The sequence below is a fragment of the Macaca thibetana genome, chromosome 12 (assembly GCF_024542745.1).
Source record: "Macaca thibetana thibetana isolate TM-01 chromosome 12, ASM2454274v1, whole genome shotgun sequence".
Taxonomy (NCBI): Eukaryota; Metazoa; Chordata; class Mammalia; order Primates; family Cercopithecidae; genus Macaca; species Macaca thibetana.
The window spans coordinates 35076251-35094876 of record NC_065589.1 but is presented as its reverse complement, the minus strand read 5'-3'; the positions used below and the strand labels follow the sequence as shown (position 1 = coordinate 35094876).

Below are 18626 nucleotides of genomic sequence, written 5' to 3'. Positions count from 1 at the left end.
CCACAGTAGTAAAGAAAGGCCTCACAGAAACAGGGGCATTTTAGCAAAGACCTGAGGAGTCGAGGAAGACATGGATATCTGGAAGAAGCATTCAGGGCAGAGACAACAGCAAGGGCAAAGTCTCTTAGGAGAGAGTGTGTTCAAAGTGTTTGAGAAACAGCAAGGAGGCCGCCAATGTGACTGAACAGAGAATGGAGGGGAATAACAGCAGGAAGTAAGACCAGAGAGGTAAGGGGGGTGTACAGGGACTAATTGTAAAAATATTTGTTTTTACTCCGAGTGAGATAGGAAGCTTGTAGAAAGGTTTAAACAGTCTTAATATGGTCTGTTCTATACTGTTAAAGGTATCACTCTGGCTGCTGTGTTGAGAATAGAATGAATGTTAAGGATAGCTAATGCAAAATTCTAGTCAATGATGGCAGTAGTTTGGACCAAGCTGCTATCAGTGGAGTTGGGGAGAGTGGTCATATATTTTGAAGAGACAGCAACAGGCTTTGATGACAAACTTAATGTGGGATATAAAAGAGTTGCTGAGTTGGCCTCAGCAATCAAATGATGGAGTTGCCAGTAACTGAGATAAAGAAGGTTGTAGGTAGAGAAAGCTTTTGAGGGGAAGGGGTATGCTGAGTTTTGTTTTGGATATGATCAAATGAAGAGGTCTATTAAACGTACAAGTAAAGATGCTGAGGTACTTGGAATACAAGCTTGGATTTAAGACTTGGGAGTTGTGAGCATATTTATCTTTAAAGACATAAGATTGAATTAGCTGGACATGATGGTGTGTGCCTGTCATCTCAGCTACTCAGGAGGCTGAGGTGGGAGGATTATTTGAGCCAGGATATAGAGGCTGCAGTAAGCCATGATTGTACCAGTGCACTCCAGCCTGAGCAACAGAGCGAGATCTTGTCTCAAAAATAATAAACAAATAAGTAATAAATAATAAAATAAAACCACAAGATTACTTAGTGAGCATTGATAACAGCTCCCTTCACATTGATTTCACATTGATTTCAACTGTGAAGAGTCTCAGCATCCCCAACTTCTCAGCTGGGGAAGAATTTCTGAGTAGATCTGATGCTTGAATCAGCAGGGTGGAGTACATTCCCTTAACCAGTGCTGGAGAAACTGTTACCATTCATTCACTCTTTCATTCAACAGACACTACTGAGCACCTACTATTACATGACAGTTACTAGGATACAAGTTCAACAAAACACAACTTTGCCTTTGAGAGTTTATGGTTCAATAAAGAGTATGTGTAAGTATACATGAAATGAATAAGTAGAGTTATAAGAGTTAAGGCGGGTACATGTATACAAAAGAGACAAAAACGAATTAAGTGGTTAACTATTCAGTAATGGGGACATTTGGGTCATTCACATTTTTTTAGCCATCATAAATAGAGGGATACGGAGGATTTCAATTAATTCCTCACCCAGAAGTATTTACATATTGATATCTATTATATTAAGACTGTAAGACATCTTAGCAAATAAATAAAAAACCCATAATATATCTTCCTCCTCACCTTAACTGAAAGAATAATCAAGAAAATAAATCTGAACAGTGTAAAACCACCTGAGACTGAAGACAGGCAAGTTATAAATTCATTCAACAAGTATGTATATATATCGAGCACATATTATGTCAGGACACGATTCCAAATGTTTGAGATACATCAGTGAGCAAAAACAAAAATACTGCTTTTTAGAACTTGTATTTTAGCAGGGGAAACAGTCAACGACAACATAAAAAGTAGTAAAATAGATTGTATGTTTGAAGGTAATAGGTCCCACTGAAAAAAAGGATTAACAGGGTAAGGGGATTTCAGAAAACTGGGATGTTTAGGGGGGTGGCTGAGGTGAGGGTCGAGTTGCAAGTTTAAGTAGTGTGGTTAAGGTCTCAGTGAGGTGACATTTTGGCAATGATTTGAAGGAGGCAAGGGAGATAGCTCTCTGCATATTTGGAAAAAGCATTCTAAGCATGGGGAAAGCCCTAGGGTGCCAAGGAAGAAGTGTGGCTGGTGCCCAGCAAGGAAATAAGTAGGGAAATTTCTTAAGTTATTGCAGTAATCCAGGCAAGAGCTGAAGTTATTAGGCTCACTTGTAATGGTAGTATGTAGTCAGTTTGGGGATATATTAATATTTTAAAGGTATAGTCAACAAAATTTCCTGATAAATGTGGAAAAAGGAAGTCACTAATATCATGCCAAGGTTTTTTGGTTTTTTGTTTGTTTGTTTGTTTGTGAGATGGAGTTTCGCTCCTGTTGCCCAGGCTGGAGTGCAATGGTGCGATCTTGGCTCACAGCAACCTCCACCTCCCGGGTTCAAGCAATTCTCCTGCCTGAGCCTCCCAAGTAGCTGGGATTACAGGCATGCGCCACCATGCCCGGCTAATTTTGTATTTTTAGTAGAGATGAGGTTTCTCCATGTTGGTCAGGCTGGTCTCGAACTCCTGACCTCAGGTGATCCACCTGCCTCGGCCTCCCAAAGTACTGGGATTACAGGCATGAGGCACTGCGCCCAGCCCATGCCAAGATTTTTAACCTTGGCCATTAAGATGCAAAGGGCTGCAGGTGCAGATGTGAGGGAGACAATTAGGTCCATTTGGACACACTGAGTTTGAGATGTCTAGTAGACATCTGTAGCACCTCAGATAATCTTGCCCTCGCTTGGCTGTGGGGCCACTGACCAATCAACCTCAGCCAGAAACGACCTGGCAGCGTTTTGCCTCCTGGTCAGGTCACACATCACATGAGTGTCTGCTTGGTGCCCCCATAAAGTTAAAGTAAGTGTGTTTGGCCGGGGGAGCAGGAAGAGACAGTAGTGTTAGCAACCCTTTGACTGAATCTTGACCTCCTGACCCAATTCACTCCTTTTCCCTATACTCATTTTCTTGGAATTGTACTCCCTAATAAAATAACAGCACAGAGCCTTTTGCCTCAGGCTATGCTATCTGGGAGAACAGAGGCTAAGACAACGTGGAAGTGGAAATATGAATACATGGTATTTTAAATGAGTATGGAGTTTGGGAAAGTGATTTGGGGAGAGGATATAATTTTGAGAGTTGTCAACATAGACATAGTACTTACAATCACGAGAGTGCATGACGGCACAAAAGAGTGAGCAAAAAGACAAATGTCAGAAAGTAGAGAGGCTGAAAATGTTAGAACATGTGAGAGGAAAGACAATCTGTTTTGTTCATAATTTCCCCAGTCTCTAGAAGAATGCCTGGCACAAAGTAGGTGCTCCACAGATATTTTTAGAATAAATGAAATAGGTCACCATGGTCTTGGGGTTAGGTAGGAAAGCAAATCACAGGAGGTGATGAACTAGGCTAGGCAGGGTTCATGGAACTTGAGTTCACAATGAGGGTGAAAATTATATTCGACAGCAGAGACGGGCAAAAAATAACAGGAAGAGGAAGTTGTGATTACAGAAAAGCTCTCAAATACCACTTTCTCTTTGAAGCCTTTTATAATCATCTTATGGGACCTTCCCCCATTCTGGACCTCTTTCAAGATACTTTTCTTATACTCTATCAAGTTACATCCATGTGCGCTCCTCCTTCATCTCCCTGATATTGACCACATTTTGCAATTGGAAAACTGAGTCAAAAATAGGGGGTTGCCTGTAGTCCCAGCTACTCAGGAGGCTGAGGGCAAGAGAGTCACTTGAGCCCAGGAGTGCGGGGCTGTCACGTGCGATGACCGCTCCTGTGTACAGCCACTGCACTTCAGTCTGAGCAACACAGGGAGAGCCTGATCCTGAAAAAAATTCATTTTAAAATGGAGGTGGCTTCCAAATCCCAGAGACAAAACTTGGACGCTGAAAGTAGAAATGTCAGAAAGTAGTGAGGTTGAAAATGCTAGAGTATATCCGAAGAGAGAATACTCAAGAGAGAAATGTCAAAGTAGAGAAATTGAAAATCTGGAGTATACCCCAAATTGTTAGTAGTAAAATAACTTGCATTGGAATGAATGGATGATTGAATAAATGAATGAACAAAGTTAGGTGGGAACGGAGGCCATTAGAGCAGAAGTCAAGAAGAATACATGTTTTAATAATTGTTTGAGGCCCACTGGTCTGACAGTAAGGGCCCAAGTGAATAGGGGAAGCTAGCCTCCAGTTAGAAGACACCTAGAAAGTTAGCAAAATAATCAATGATAATAAGGGTCTAAATGAAGGTCAGTGTATATAAAAAGGAAGAATGAATATGAGGACATTTTAAAATAAAAACTCACTATATTTGCTGGGTGATAATTATGGATTATAAGTAAATAATTCCAAAGTTTTGATACCATGTATAAGGCCACGGTAAGAAGAGCAGGTAGATGAATTCAATTTTTTTTTTTTTTTTTTGAGACGGAGTCTCTGTCGCCCAAGCTGGAGTGCAGTGGCCGGATCTCAGCTCACTGCAAGCTCCGCCTTCCGGGTTTACGCCATTCTCCGGCCTCAGCCTCCCGAGTAGCTGGAACTACAGGCGCCCACCACCACGCCCAGCTAGTTTTTTTTGTATTTTTTTAGTAGAGATGGGGTTTCACCATGTTAGCCAGGATGGTCTCAATCTCCTGACCTTGTGATCCGCCCGTCTCAGCCTTCCAAAGTGCTGGGATTACAGGCTTGAGCCACCGCACCTGGCTGATGAACCCAATTTTGAAAACGTATTTGACACAAGGATGATATCCAAATAAAAGCTAGTAATAGGCAACATTTTTCCTAACATTGTTCCAAGTACAAACATTGTTCCAAGTATACTTCACAGGTATTATGTCATGTAATCATTACAATAACACTATGAGGTAAGTGCTATTATCATCTTTGTTTTACAAATGGGAAAACTGAGGCACAAGAGTGAACAATTTGCCCAAAGTCATTAGCTAATAAGTGGCTGAGCCAGTGCAATGAATTCACCCCCACCCCCATCTCCTGCAAATTCATATTTTGAAATCTTCACCCTCAATGTGATGGTATTAGGAGATGAGGCCTTTGGGAGGTAAACCCTGTGCGAATGGGATTAGTGCCTTATAAAAGGAACCCAAGAGCTCTTGCTCTTTCTGCACTGTGAGATAAAGAGAAAAAACAGCCATTTACAACCCTGAAGAGGGCCTTCACCAGAACCTGACCATGTTGGCAGCCTGATCTCAGACATCCGGCCTCCAGAGCTATGAGAAATAAATTTCTGTTGTTTATAAGCCACCAAGTCTACATGGTACTTTATTACGGAAACCTGAACTCACTGAGAGCCAGGATTTGAACTCAAATGTTGAGAAACTTTGCCCGGGACCACTCAGAAATTCACTATTTATTCGATAAATATTTAACAAGTACCACTATATTCTAGACATTGTGTTGTTGCTAGGGAGAGGAAAAGCTGGTAGTGAACAAGAGAGATGTGGTCCCTACCTGCACAATTACATGGACACTAACCAAATAATGAGAAGTAGGAATTGGAAAAGAAAGTGATAAATTACAGTTAGGTAGGAGGAATGGGTGAGAGAAAAGAATTCCAGGGGAAGGGAAGGGCATGCGTAAATACCCTGAAGTGAGAGCCTACAGTAGGGAATAAAAAGAGGAGAGCCTGGAAAAAATTAAAATACTATGCAAGGAGCGCAGGTAGCTAAGGGGACAGATGGAAAGGCTGGAGAGAAAGACAAGATAATGGAGCTTAGACAATGTGTGGTAAGCAAAGGGAGGCCACTGGAGGAATTTAAGCAGGTCAATGATCAGATTTATATTTAAAAAATTACTCTGGCAGCAGTATGCAAATGTATTGGAATGAGGGAAGAGCAGTTTTGGAGGACCTGAATGGGTTATTGTGGGACTTCAAGCAAGAGACCACAGTGGTTTAGACTAAAATGGGAATGAAAAAATGGTCATGGGAACAGAGAGGTCACAAATCCAATTTTCCAGGAAACAGACAGATGTAGGTGATTCTGCTGTGTGTTGGAGGTGTGTTAGGTTTCTTGCATGAACTGAGTAGATGTTAAGATACCCTTTACTGAACCAGGGACTATGGGAGGAGCATTTCGAAGGAATTATGATACACAGGCTGAGTTTGAAATGCCCTAAGTCATCCAAATGAAAAGTGTACCAAAGGCAGTATGTTGGAACTATGAATATAGGGTTCCAGAGCAAGACCTAGGCTTGGGTTATGGATTGAAGAGTCTTTGACAGAAGGTATTTGATGCTACTGGGAGAGCATAAGACCACCTAGGAAAGTGTATGGGGAGACTCAGAAAGAAGGCCAGGGTTCATTCAGCTCAGCATGATTCCAATGTGTAAGAGGTAGATCAAGAAGGAAAGGCTGGTTGTTAAAGAGAAAACTCAGGTAGAGAGGAAACCTGTGACATAAGACCAGAGGGAAGACGGTATTTGGAAGAGAGTGTGGTCAAACGTGTCAAATACTGGGATGAGGGCTTGTAAAATGAGGACTGAAAACGATCCGCTGCATTTACAGACATGAAGCTTGTCTGTGGACAATTCAGAACCACTTCAGGTGAGCAGTGGGGACACTGGAGAGGGCTGGGAGGTGGGATGTGAGAGACTGTCCAGGGGTAAGAGACAGCTGGAGTTGTTGCAGAGCAATTTAGGGAGAAGAGAAATCTTTTTAAAGAATTGAGAGACTTAAGCATGTTTAAATACTAGTAAGAAAGAGCCAGTAGAGAAGGAAACGTTGAGAGTAACAGAAGGAAAGGAGACTTGTTAAGGGCAAAGTCTATGAGAAAATAGTAGGGTACCTGGAGTACCAGGAAGGACAGTTCCTTACAAGAGAAGTGAGTAATGGGCAGAGTCCAGATTTGAACACTCTCTGCTTCCTAAAGACACGTCTCCTTTAAAGGACAGAAAAATAATTATTAAGACTTGAGGCCAGGCGCGCTGGCTTACGCGTGTAACCATACCACTTTAGGAGGCCAAGGCGGGTGGATCACCTGAGGTCAGGAGTTCCAGACCAGCCTGGCCAACATGATGAAACCCCATCTCTACTAAAAACACAAAAATCAGCCAAGTGTGGTGGCAGGTGCCTGTTATCCCAGCTACTTGGGAGGCTGAGGCAGAAGCTGCAGTGAGCCGAGATCGTGCCACCGCACTCCAGCCTGGGCGACAAGACCTAGACTCCGTCTCAAAAAAAAAAAAAAAAAAAGACTTGAAACCCCAGGGAGAGGGGCGCAGAGTTCACTATCAGGGAGAATGGGGACCTAGTGGTGTGCTCCTGGGCGACCTCTGAGAGAGCAGTTCAGTAGTTTCCAGCCACGGAAGTCCCCCTGCTGGGTTTAGGGTGCAGTGGGTGCGAATCCCTGCTGTAGAAAACAGGCTGAAGAAAGCAAGCCACACAGGATGTTGTCTGGAGAAGGGCGGGCAGGTGGGATGGGGCATATTTCCAGCGGTCCCGGCAGGTTGTGGCTCGGAGGCCTCCGAGGGCCGTCGACGTCAGGCACGGCCGGGGCAGAGCGACGGCCCGGGCAGAGCCCCGGGAGGTGCCACAGTACCGGGGCCAAAGCCCCTCAGAAAAGCATGCTCCGCCGGCGGCCGCCAGGTTTCTCTGCGGAGTCTCAGAAAGGAAAACCCGTCCCCACGGGGGTTCCACGACGTCCCCGGGTCCCAGGCGCCGGGACGTTGGCAGAGGCGCAGCAGACCTTCCTCCCCAACCCGTACGGCTCCCGCGGTCCCCCGTCTCCCGGCGGCGTCGGAAAGTTCCCGGGGCTCGCGGCGGTCAAGACCAGAGCCGGGGCAGCCGCAGCCGCCTTCTTAGCCCGCCGCTCACCGCCACAGAGGCAGGCCTGCGTGGGGGTTTCCACCAAGTCGCCGACACCCCTCAGGAATTCCCCTACTGGGCCACACACAAACCCCGCTTCCTCCTTCAAATTTCCGCCGCCAGCTTTATCGATCCGAACGCCGCGCTGGGGTTTAGACCACTCCTCCCGGCGCCGGGCTCAGCCCGCCTTCGCCTTCCCTCTCCCAGCGGAACCCGTCCGCCTCGCGCGAAGAAACCCGAAGGCCTTCGGCAAGTTCCGTCCCCAGCGCGGGGGCGGGGCCGCTCGAGCTGCTCCGGGCCCAGCTCGGCTGTTTCCGTGCGCGGCCGCTGCGCACTCGGCACTGGGCGGCGCTGGCTGGCTCCCTGGCTGCGGCTCCTCAGTCGGCGGCGGCTGCTGCTGCCTGTGGCCCGGGCGGCTGGGAGAAGCGGAGTGTTGGTGAGTGACGCGGCGGAGGTGTAGTTTGACGCGGTGTGTTACGTGGGGGAGAGAATAAAACTCCAGCGAGATCCGGGCCGTGAACGAAAGCAGTGACGGAGGAGCTTGTACCACCGGTAAGAGGAGCAGGAGGAGGAGGCAGGAGCCAGAGAGAGCCGGGGGGACGGAGGGGGGACGGGGAGGCGCCGGACACCCGCGCTTGGGGCCTTCCCCTCGCAGGAGGGGCCGCGGTAAAGATGGAGCCTCCGCCCGAGCCCCACAACATCGCCGCCGCTCGCAGCGAACAAAGAATAATGGCGGCGGACTGGAGCCAGCGGCGGCCGGGGCGGCAGCGACTCTGCCTGCAGCCAGCGGCGGCGCTCATGGCGGGGGGCGGCGGGCGGCGGGCGGCGGGCGGGGTGGGAGCCGGCGGCCGGGGGTGTGTGCGGGCGGCCGGCCGCGGCGAGCTGGCGCCCCGCGTTCCCGCCGCCGCCGCCGCCGGGCCGGGCGCGGAGCCGGGAGCCCGGAGCCGCCCCGGGGGAGGCCGCCCGCTCGGCCCGGCGCTGCCCCCCGCGCCGCTCGCTCGTCCGGCCCCCGCCGCCCGCCTCGCCCCCGGCCCGACCCGGCCTGGCCTCCGGGGCAGCCGCCGCCTAGGTGCCGGTGGGGGGTGGAGGAGGAAGAAGGCGACAGTTGAGGGCAGAGGAGGTGAAGGTGCCTGCTGCCTTCCCAGTGGCCTCGGTGTCTGCCATGCCCGCTTCGCAAGGGGAAGAGCTGCAACGTCTGACCTACTCTTCTCTCCACTCTTTGTGCAATAAAGTTCGAAACCCAAGGTTTCCTCTCGTGCTGTATTTTATTCATGCCCTTTCCCCTCCGCTCCCACACCGTTGAGGAAATGCTGCTTTCTGCCCTGTGCTGCTTAGTTGAGAGATGAGAGCTTGTGTTTTGGGGGGAAATTTTTTACTCCTTCACCCCCTTGCTTTTTTTTTTTTTTTTTTTTTTTAAAGTCAGTAGTCATGGAAATGCATGCTTTTTGGGAGAAAGAGGGTGCTAAGAAAAACATAATAACTTTTTAAACTGTTGGGATCTTATAAAAGGGAAGCTGGCGTTTGAAAACAGTTTCGGTTTTAACCCTTTTCAATAAGGTAATCATTACTCGAGGTCTATGATTCTGAAACACTTCGTTGAAACGAATTATCAGCCGATGTACTCTTGTTTTACATCATTTCGCGGGGTGCAACCTTGCCAACCGCGTTTGAGTTATCTGGATCTCCCCTCACCCTGTCCCACTCCCCCTACCATATTTCCCACGAATTTCTTCGTGAACTTTAATGAGAGATTTAATACTACTACTAAAAATAGACTTTAAAGTATCCATTATTTCTCTCTCATGCAGTAGGTAACCCCCGTCTTGAGATTGACAATTTAAGCCACAAGCTGTATTTTTTCTTCGCCTGTTGGGAAAAGAGGACAGCAGAAAAATCATTGACACATTAAAAATTAAAAGAATTTTTAAAGGACATGCGGTATGACCTATTTAAGTTTGTAATATCATCCCAAGTTATAATTCTAACCTCAGCTGGCGTCTGCCTTCTGAAGGTTTAGTAGAAGATACTTTTGATTGCTGCCTATTGAAATATTTTACATTTATGGCTCATTTCCTGATTTAAAAGTAAAGCCCCGAACAGTTATTTTAGGTGGTGCAAAAGACGAACAAGTTTGTTTTAAAAATACTTGTCTGTCACTGTATGATTGCATTGTGATCGACACGTACAAACCTTCTGGTTAGGAACAAATACTGATTGGCACCAGAAGCACTGTCTTATTTTTCTGTATCCTAGTCACTTTTCCAAAACGTGCTTTGTTGTATTGCTTCTCTTTAAAAGACCACATTAGCAATTTGTCATTTACAAGAAACTTAAGAAGATGCGGTAAAGGGAGGTTTTCTATAAAGATTGGGAAAATGATTTTATTTTCAAACACTGAAAAAATTATATTGATAATGGTGAGTTACCATTTTTCCTTTATGATGTTTTGCAAGCCACTATCAGTTGAGTAGATTTTTGTTTGTTTGTTTGTTTGTTAAGAATGTAAGTCGGGTGCGGTGGCTAGGGCCTGTAATCCCAGCATGTTGTGGGGCTGAGGAGGACAGATCACTTGAGGTCAGGAGGGCAAGACCAGCCTGGCCAACATGATGAAACCCCATCTCTACTAAAAATACAAAAATTAGCTGGGTGTGGTGGTGCGCGCCTGTAATCCCAACTACTCGGGAGGCTCGGGTTGCAGTGAATTGAGATTGTGCCACTGCACTCCAGCCTGGGCAGCAGAGCAAGACTCCGTCTCAAAAACAAACAAACAAAAAGAATATACGACTCTTCATTTGTGAGATTTTTAAAAAATTGTTTGCTGATGGCCGAATGCGGTGGCTCACGCCTGTAATCCCAGCACTTTGGGAGGCCGAGGCAGGCAGATCACGAGGTCAAGAGATCGATACCATCCTGGCCAACATGGTGAAACCCCGTCTCTACTGAAAATACAAAAATTAGCTGAGTGTGGTGACCTATGCCTGTAATCCCAGCTACTAGGGTAGCTGAGGAGGCGGAGATTGCAGTGAGCCAAGACTGCCCCACTGCCCTCCAGCCAGGCCACAGCGAGACTCCATCTCAAAAAAAAAAAAAAAAAAAAAAAATTGTTTACTGATATGTTCTTTCTTCAGTCTTGCCCAAGAGATATTTTAAATTGTATTTTTTATTTTAATTTTTATTTATTTTTTTGAGATGGAGTTTCACCCTTGTTGCCCAAGCTAGAGTGCAGTGGGGCCATCTCGGCTCACTGCGAGCTCCGCCTCCCGGGTGCAAGAGATTCTCCGGCCCCAGCCTCCCGAGTAGCTGGGATTACAGGCGCAGGACACCACACCTGGCTAATTTTTGTGTTAGTGGAGACGGGGTTTCACCATGTTGGCCAGACTAGTCTCGAACTCCTGACTTTGTGATCCGCCTGCCTCGGCCTCCCAAAGTGCTGGGATTACAGGTGTGAGCCACCTTGCCCAGCGTATTTTATTATTTATACATTCATAATTTGTGATTCTTAGCAATTCCAGGTGGAACTTCAAACTTTTATATTCATTAATATTGTGAACATTCACCTGGAATATGTGACTAAATTGTACTTCTCCACTGTTCCAGCCATCGGTAAAAATTACAGCTGGATCCACTTGAATCTTTTTTTTTTTTCCCCATGAACACCTGCATTTAGAAAGCTAATAAATTATTTGACAGAATTTGCTTGAAGAATGTTAAAAGAACACTTCTTTGGGAATTTAAAACTTAAGTGTTACCTGTTTTGAATGAATTTTTCCCCCCCTACATAAAGAGCCTGAAGAAACTTAGAAACCTGATCCATAAAAATGGCACCTTTCTTTATCTACTTTCTGAAACTCATATGCCTGATTAGGTCTCATTATTAGAAGTTTTGGTTTCTTCATAGAGAAGTAGCTTGATTTCTCTCTCATTCTAAGACATTTGGTTTTGTTGTTTGGGTACAGTAAGGTTATGGGGTTATAGTAAAACCAAGTATGTGTCTTCTTCACCTGTTTTTAAATTTTTTCTCCTTTTTATAACAGTAGGGAAAATTATTTATTTTTAACCTAATGCTTACAGTATATTACCAAAATTTATAATTTCATTTATTCCATAAATAGCTTATCAGATATCAGTTACATAAACTTGTTTACAGCCAGCTTGTGACATAGTTTTGCAAATATCTTGATATATGGTGTAACTTTGATGGCTTCTTTATTGAATAGAGCTCAAATCTAAATTTAAGAGTGTAGTAAGATGTCAAGATAGAAAAATGCAGGAATTTTCTTTTTCTTACCCATATGTGAACTCATCTCTATGGCAGTATCACTTGAGACAACAGTTTATGGTAATTCAAATATGTATTTAGCACTCACTGTGACAGAGAATGTAGTTGAAAGAGCATGAGGTTTGGAATCACAGGCCTACGTCTGAATGCAAGCATTGCCACTACTCTCCTGTACCTACTCTAAAGGAATTTTGTGTCCTAAAGGAAGTTTCTTAATCTTTCTCAGCCTCAGTTTCCTTATATGTAAAATTAGAATACTACTACTTATTTCATAAGATTGTGAGATAAACATAAAGTACCTTAGGGCTACAACTAATGATAGCTAGTCCCTTAAGCTTTGTTTTAACTTCCTACCTGTGGGCCCTTAGGCAAGTTATCTTAACTTCTGGATACCTCACTTTCCTTTCTGATCAATGTAGAATAACTACCTCAGAATTGTGGGGATTAACTATAAAGTAATACATACTAAGTTCCAGGCGTTGTACAAGTGTCAAGTGCTCAAGTGTTGACAAGGTTTTTTTCTTTTAATTTTTTTTGAGACAGAGTCTTGCTCTGTTGCCCAGGCTGGTGTGCAGTGACACAATCTCAGCTCATGGCAACCTCTGCTTCCTGGATTCAAGTGATTCTTCTTTCTCAGCCTCCCTAGTAGCTGGAACTACAGGCATGCACCACCATGCCCAGCTAATTTTTGTATTTTTATTAGAGACAGGGTTTCACCATGTTAGTCAGGCTGGTCTTGAATGCCTAGGATTATAGGTGTGAGCCACCACGCCCAGCCGGCCTGTTACTTTTTAAATTATTTATTATTACTATATGTAATACAGTGGATCAGAAGCTACAACAAATCCAAAGATGAATTACATTGTCTTATCTCTACCCTCAGGAACTGTTGGAGACACAGTGACTAAGACAAATTATGTGTCAAAAGAAAGTAGTCAAAGGAAAAAGGGATCACCTTTGGTGAAGTGAGGAGTATATTTTTTATATTTCCAATTTGGTTTTTTGAATAAGTAATTCATTCAGATGATCTGTAATTCAAAACATATATAATATAGCAAAATGCCCTACATTCTCTTGCCCTGTTACCTAAGTGTTAGCAATTTTTTATATGTCCTTTAAGAGGTGTTTTATGCAAACACGAGCAAATATGTATGTCCTGTCTCCCCCTTTTTGTACAAATGGTAGCATACGGTGTATACACTCTCCTATATCATGCTTTCCCCCCACCACTCAACATGCCTTAAACTTAGCAATTTTGTATCAGCACATAAAGAGCTTCTTCATTTTTTAACATACAATTTGAGGCATTTTATTATGTAAGTAGACTTTATTAACCAGTTAGTGAGCTGATTTTACTTTTAGGTCTTACATGACCTGTTAAACTAAGGGAAACTGCCATCTTGTCTTTATTTCTTTAAATGAAAAACTTTTTATTTGAATGAAAAATAGTTTGTGACAGGAAATTGTTATTTAAAGGTCCTCATTTCCTGTTTAGCTCCAGTTTTTAAAAGTTTTAGTAAAATGATCAAAATGTACATGAGGAGGCAAGCAAGCCAGGTTAAGAGTTAACTCACGAGGTGAATTTAACTCTTTTGTTGAGGTTCTTACACTTCTAAACAGACTACTTATTTCAATTATTATTTTGGCCAAAAAGGTTTTTGTAGCTTTCTATCTTAATGAGAAAGAACATTCCATGTAGTCCAGTGTTTTTTGCGTTTTTTTAACAGACAGCTCATGGGATATTATTACCCAGTAAGGCTGATTATTATATTAGATTTCTCCCTGCATTCATTTATTTTTTACATACTTGTTAACTTACCTTGATTTTCTAGTATTTCTTAATGTAATATGAGTTTTATATTTTGTACCTAAATTTAAAAATAGTGAGATTCACCTATATAATTGCTGAGATGATAAACTTTACTGCATAAATGGTTTTTTTCCCCCTGTGTAAACCTTTGGTCAACCAGTTGGACCAAGTAATACGTATTTCAGCCAAAGCACAAAATAAGTTTTACTACCTTTTTTTTTTTTCTCTAGCTTTTTGAAACAGTGTTAAGCTATAGTACTTTACTTTTTTTTTTTTTTTTTTTTTTTTTTTTTTTTTTTTGAGGCAAGATTTGTCTCTATCACCCGGGCTGGAGTGCAGTGGTGCACACTTGGCTCACTGCAACCTCTGTTTCCTGGCTCAAGCTATCCTCCCACCTCAGCTTCCTGAGTGGGTGGGACAACAGGCGCGCACCACCAGGCCCGGCTAATTTTTTGTATTTTTTGTACAGACAGGGTTTTGCCCTATTGCCCAGGCTAGTCTCGAACTCATGAGCTCAAGCGATCTGCCTGCCTCAGCCTCCCAAAGAGTTGGAATTACAAGCGTGAGCCACCATGTCTGAATGCTGTAGTACATTTTAAATATACGTGCTGTTTGTATTTATCTTTAAAATATATACACTATGACTTTTTAAAGTTGTTTAAACTCAAAAAGTGATTAATAATTAGCAGCAAGGACACAAATCTCTTTGCAAAAAGCATCATTAAGTAAAGCTGTCATGGGCCAGGCACCGTGGCTCACGCCTGTGATCCCAGCACTTTGGGAGGCTGAGGCAGATGGATCACCTGAGGTCAGGAGTTCGAGACCAACCTGGCCAACATGCTCAAACCCCGTCTCTACTAAAAATACAAAAATTAGCTGGACATGGGGGCGGGTACCTGCAATCCCAGCTACTCAGGAGGCTGAGGCAGGAGAATCACTTGAACCTGGAACGCAGAGGTTGCGGTGAGCTGAGATTGCACCATTGCACCCCAGGCTGGGGGATAAAAGTGAAACTCCGTCTTTAAAAAAAAAAAAAACTGTCATGGTATAGTTCGTTTTTTGTATTCCCAAGGTGGTGTTTATGCATTGATCATATATGCCAAACTTTTTAATGTAAGAATACTGCTTTGAGGTTTTACTAATATTTGATTTAAAATACTACTATGTGCTATTTGGCCAGGCGCAGTGGCTCACGTCTATAATCCCAGCACTTTGGGAGGTTGAGGCAGGTGGATCACTTGAGGTCAGGAGTTTGACACCAGCCTGGCCAAGATGGTGAAACCCCATCTCTACTAAAAGTACAAAAATTATCTGGACATAGTTGTATATGCCTGTAATCCCAGCTGCTTGGGAGGCTGAGGCAGGAGAATTGCTTGAGCCCTAGAAGCAGAGGTTGCACTGAGCCAATATCATGCCACTGAACTCCACTCTGGGTGACAGAGTAAGATGCTGTCTCATAAATAAAATATTACTATGTGCTATTTGTACCTGCTAAATGATTAAAATGTTTGCAAAGTGCTTTTTGTTGTTGTTGAGACAGAGTCTTGCTCTGTTGCTAGGCTGGAGTGCAGTGGTACGATCTCAGCTCATTGCAACCTCTGCCTCCTGAGTTAAAACAATTCCCCTGCCTCAGCCTCCCAAGTAGCTGGGATTACAGGCACCGACCACCATGCCGGGCTAATTTTTTGTGTTTTAGTAGACACAGGGTTTCACCATGTTGGCCAGGATGGTCTCGATCTCCTTGACCTTGTGATCCACCCGCCTCTGCCTCCCAAAGTGCTGGGATTACAGGCATGAGCCACCACACCCGGCCTACAAGAGTGCTTTTCTTCACATATTTGGGGATGGGGGTGGGGTAGATCATTGAAATGTGTAAAGGCAGAACATTTTTTATCTGGAACATACCTGTCTGTAGACTACCAGAGTTAAATGATTTCCCACAGTGTAGTGGAATCGTCAGTAGATTGACTCTTGGAGTGGAGGCAAAGATCATTAAAGCAACAAACTGATCATGTGAACCTGGTTTTTTTTCTTTCCAATATGCTAGTTCAGTCATTATAGAAGAGCCAGATACTGGTCAGCTTGCTGAAGTTGTAAGTAGAAGGTGTGGTTTTATCACATTGGTAAAATGTAGGTTTTTGAGACAAAACTTAAATAAGAATAGACATTAGTTTTTCTTCACATTCAGAATGTCTGACTCCCCTTAATATATACATACTCTTATCTCATCTACTGGGTTTTTTGTTGTCATTTTTTGTTGTTTTTTGTTTTGCCATCTCTCTCCTTTTAAGCTCTGCCAGACAAAGCCCTATGAAAATAGATTTTACAGGTTGAAAATCTTTTATCTGAAATTCTTGGGACCAGAAGTATTTCCAATTTGGGGTTTTTTTCAGATTTTAGAATATTTGCGTGTACATACATAATGAGCTATCTTGGGGATGGAACCCAAGTCTAAACATGAAATTTATTTCATATACACATTATACACATAACCTGAAGGTAATTTTATACAAAATTTTTAATAATTTTGTGCATGAAACAGTTTTGACTGTGACCTGTTACATGAGGTCAGGTGTGGAATTTTTCATGGCATCATGTCAGTGCTTAAAAAGTGTCAGATTTTGGATGTTTTACTAGGGATGCTCACCCTGTATTATATTTTGCGCAGATGTTTGCTTATTTGTCTTCTAGGCTACCAGAAAGAGGGTCGCTTAGAAAAACATATTCTGACATTTATTCCAATAGATAAGAAGGCAGTTTCTCCAGTGATGAATAATTACCTATAAGCCTGTAATCCCAGCACTTTAGGAGGTTGATGTGGGCGGATCACGAGGTCAGGAGATCGAGACCATCCTGGCTAACACGGTGAAACCCCGTCTCTACTAAAAATACAAAAAATTAGCTGGGCGTGGTGCTGGGTGCTTGTAGTCCCAGCTACTCAGGAGGCTGAGGCAGGAGAATGACGCAAACCCAGGAGGTGGAGCTTGCAATGAGCCAGGATCGCCCCACTGCACTCCAGCCTGGGCGACAGAGAGATTCTGTCTCAAAAAAAAAAAAAAAAAAAAATTTTACCTATAATTTAATACATGCATTATACATCTCCAGTGATGAAAAATTACTATGTAGTAAAAAATTCTTGAAGCTAGATACACAATCTCAACTTCTAAAATAAAAAATAAACAGTAGTACTCCTTGATGAACTAAGTGCCTAAGTTGCCTTTTCTTGGGGTTGAAATAAGGTGATAGAGGAGTTTACCGTGAGACTAGCTGCGTGAACAAAGATGAAAAACACCCTTTCGGTTTTCTCCCTCTCGAATGATTCTAGGATCTCTAAAAAATAATCTTAAAAGGGGCAAGGTTTGGAGAGAATGAGGTCTGAGGAATTGATGGTGAGTTTTTTCTGAAAGAAGAGAAGTGACATTTGATTAAAGAGTTAAATGGGGAATTATTAATAAAATAGTTTAGGAGTAGAATGGATCTGAAAGTTGACATATACCAATGATGATAGAATGTGTCTTTCCCCAAAGATTAGTGAATGGTCTCTGAAACGAAGACATTTCTTTCATCAATTTTAAGTGAATTTCTAAGGATCTGGTTATCTGCTTGTAAGTTTTTGGTTATAATTGTATGACAGTATAGAAGTAACTAAAAATGTTTGTAATTTACCCAAGGTTAACCATTATTTTTGAGGGGTGTTATCCCTGTTGGTATAAGTAAGTAGTTGGCAGTAGAGGACACAGAAATACCTTTTCACTGCTGAAGTGAAAATTGTAGATTATTCTGAATTATTTGTACTCTTTTTTTTTTTTTTTTTTTTTTTGAGAAGAGTCTTGCTCTGTCTCCCAGTCTGGAAAGCAGTGGTGTGATCTCGGCTCACTACAACTTCTGACTCCTGGGTTCCAGCGATTCTGCCACCCCAGCCTCCCAAGTAGCTGGAATTACAAGCACGTGCCACCATACCCAGCTGATTGTGTGTGTGTGTGTGTGTGTGTTTTGTATTTTAGTAGAGATGGGATTTCACCATGTTGGCCAGGCTTGTCTCCAACTCCTGACCTCAAGTGATCTGCCCACCTCAGCCTCCCAAAGTGCTGGGATTACAGGAGTGAGCCACCGCACCCAGCCCTATTTGTACTCTTGAAAGGGAGTCATTTTCTTATAATAAGTATCAGTAGTAGCTCTATCGTTTACTGTGATCAGTAGTAACACCTTGACTTTATGTATTGCCATTTATCAATCATTTATTCAGTGAAGATTTATTGACCATTGACTTTATTATAGTTGGTGAAATAATCACAAGAAAATTTATTCAGTTAGGTATTCATAAAAATACCTAGGTATTAAATGAAGATTGTTCTAGTTGATATAAGCAATAAAGCCTGCCTAAAGCCTGACTATACGGCTCCTACCCTCAAGAATCTTATGGTATAGTGGGGATGATGAAATAGTATAAGATAGAATGATTTATATGTGCCAGAATACATGACATAATTTTTACTATCTTGAAGAGCTATAGAGTTCAGAAGAGAAGGGGCTTAGTGAGGAAAAGTTTTGTGGGAAAAGTAGAATTTACGTTGAATACTAAAGAACTTAGATAAGTACAGATAGAATGGAGTGTATTCTAGGTAGTGGAAAGGACAACAAAATGAAGATATGGACATATAATGAACTTGACATACTCATAAATTGGTGAAGAAAGTATTAGATTATAGATCTACATTATGAGGAATGCTGAGTATGAGGCAGGGAGCTTTGAGTTTCACATAAGAGAAGATAAGGTATAAA

General features: G+C 43.1%; 1 protein-coding gene across 7 annotated transcripts in view; it reads left to right on the top strand.

The window, feature by feature from the left end:
- Positions 1–8090: 8090 nt before the first annotated feature.
- The window catches only part of CREB1 (cAMP responsive element binding protein 1), a 78484-nt gene continuing 67948 nt past the window's right edge, over positions 8091–18626 (top strand). For 4 of the 7 annotated variants that reach the window (XM_050752652.1, XM_050752651.1, XM_050752653.1 and 1 more), the window contains exon 1: positions 8209–8307. The gene's annotated coding sequence lies outside the window, so the exon portion shown is untranslated. Of the gene's footprint in view, positions 8308–18626 lie in introns of all 7 variants that reach the window. The other 3 variants (XR_007718419.1, XR_007718418.1, XM_050752654.1) reach the window with 3 other exon arrangements.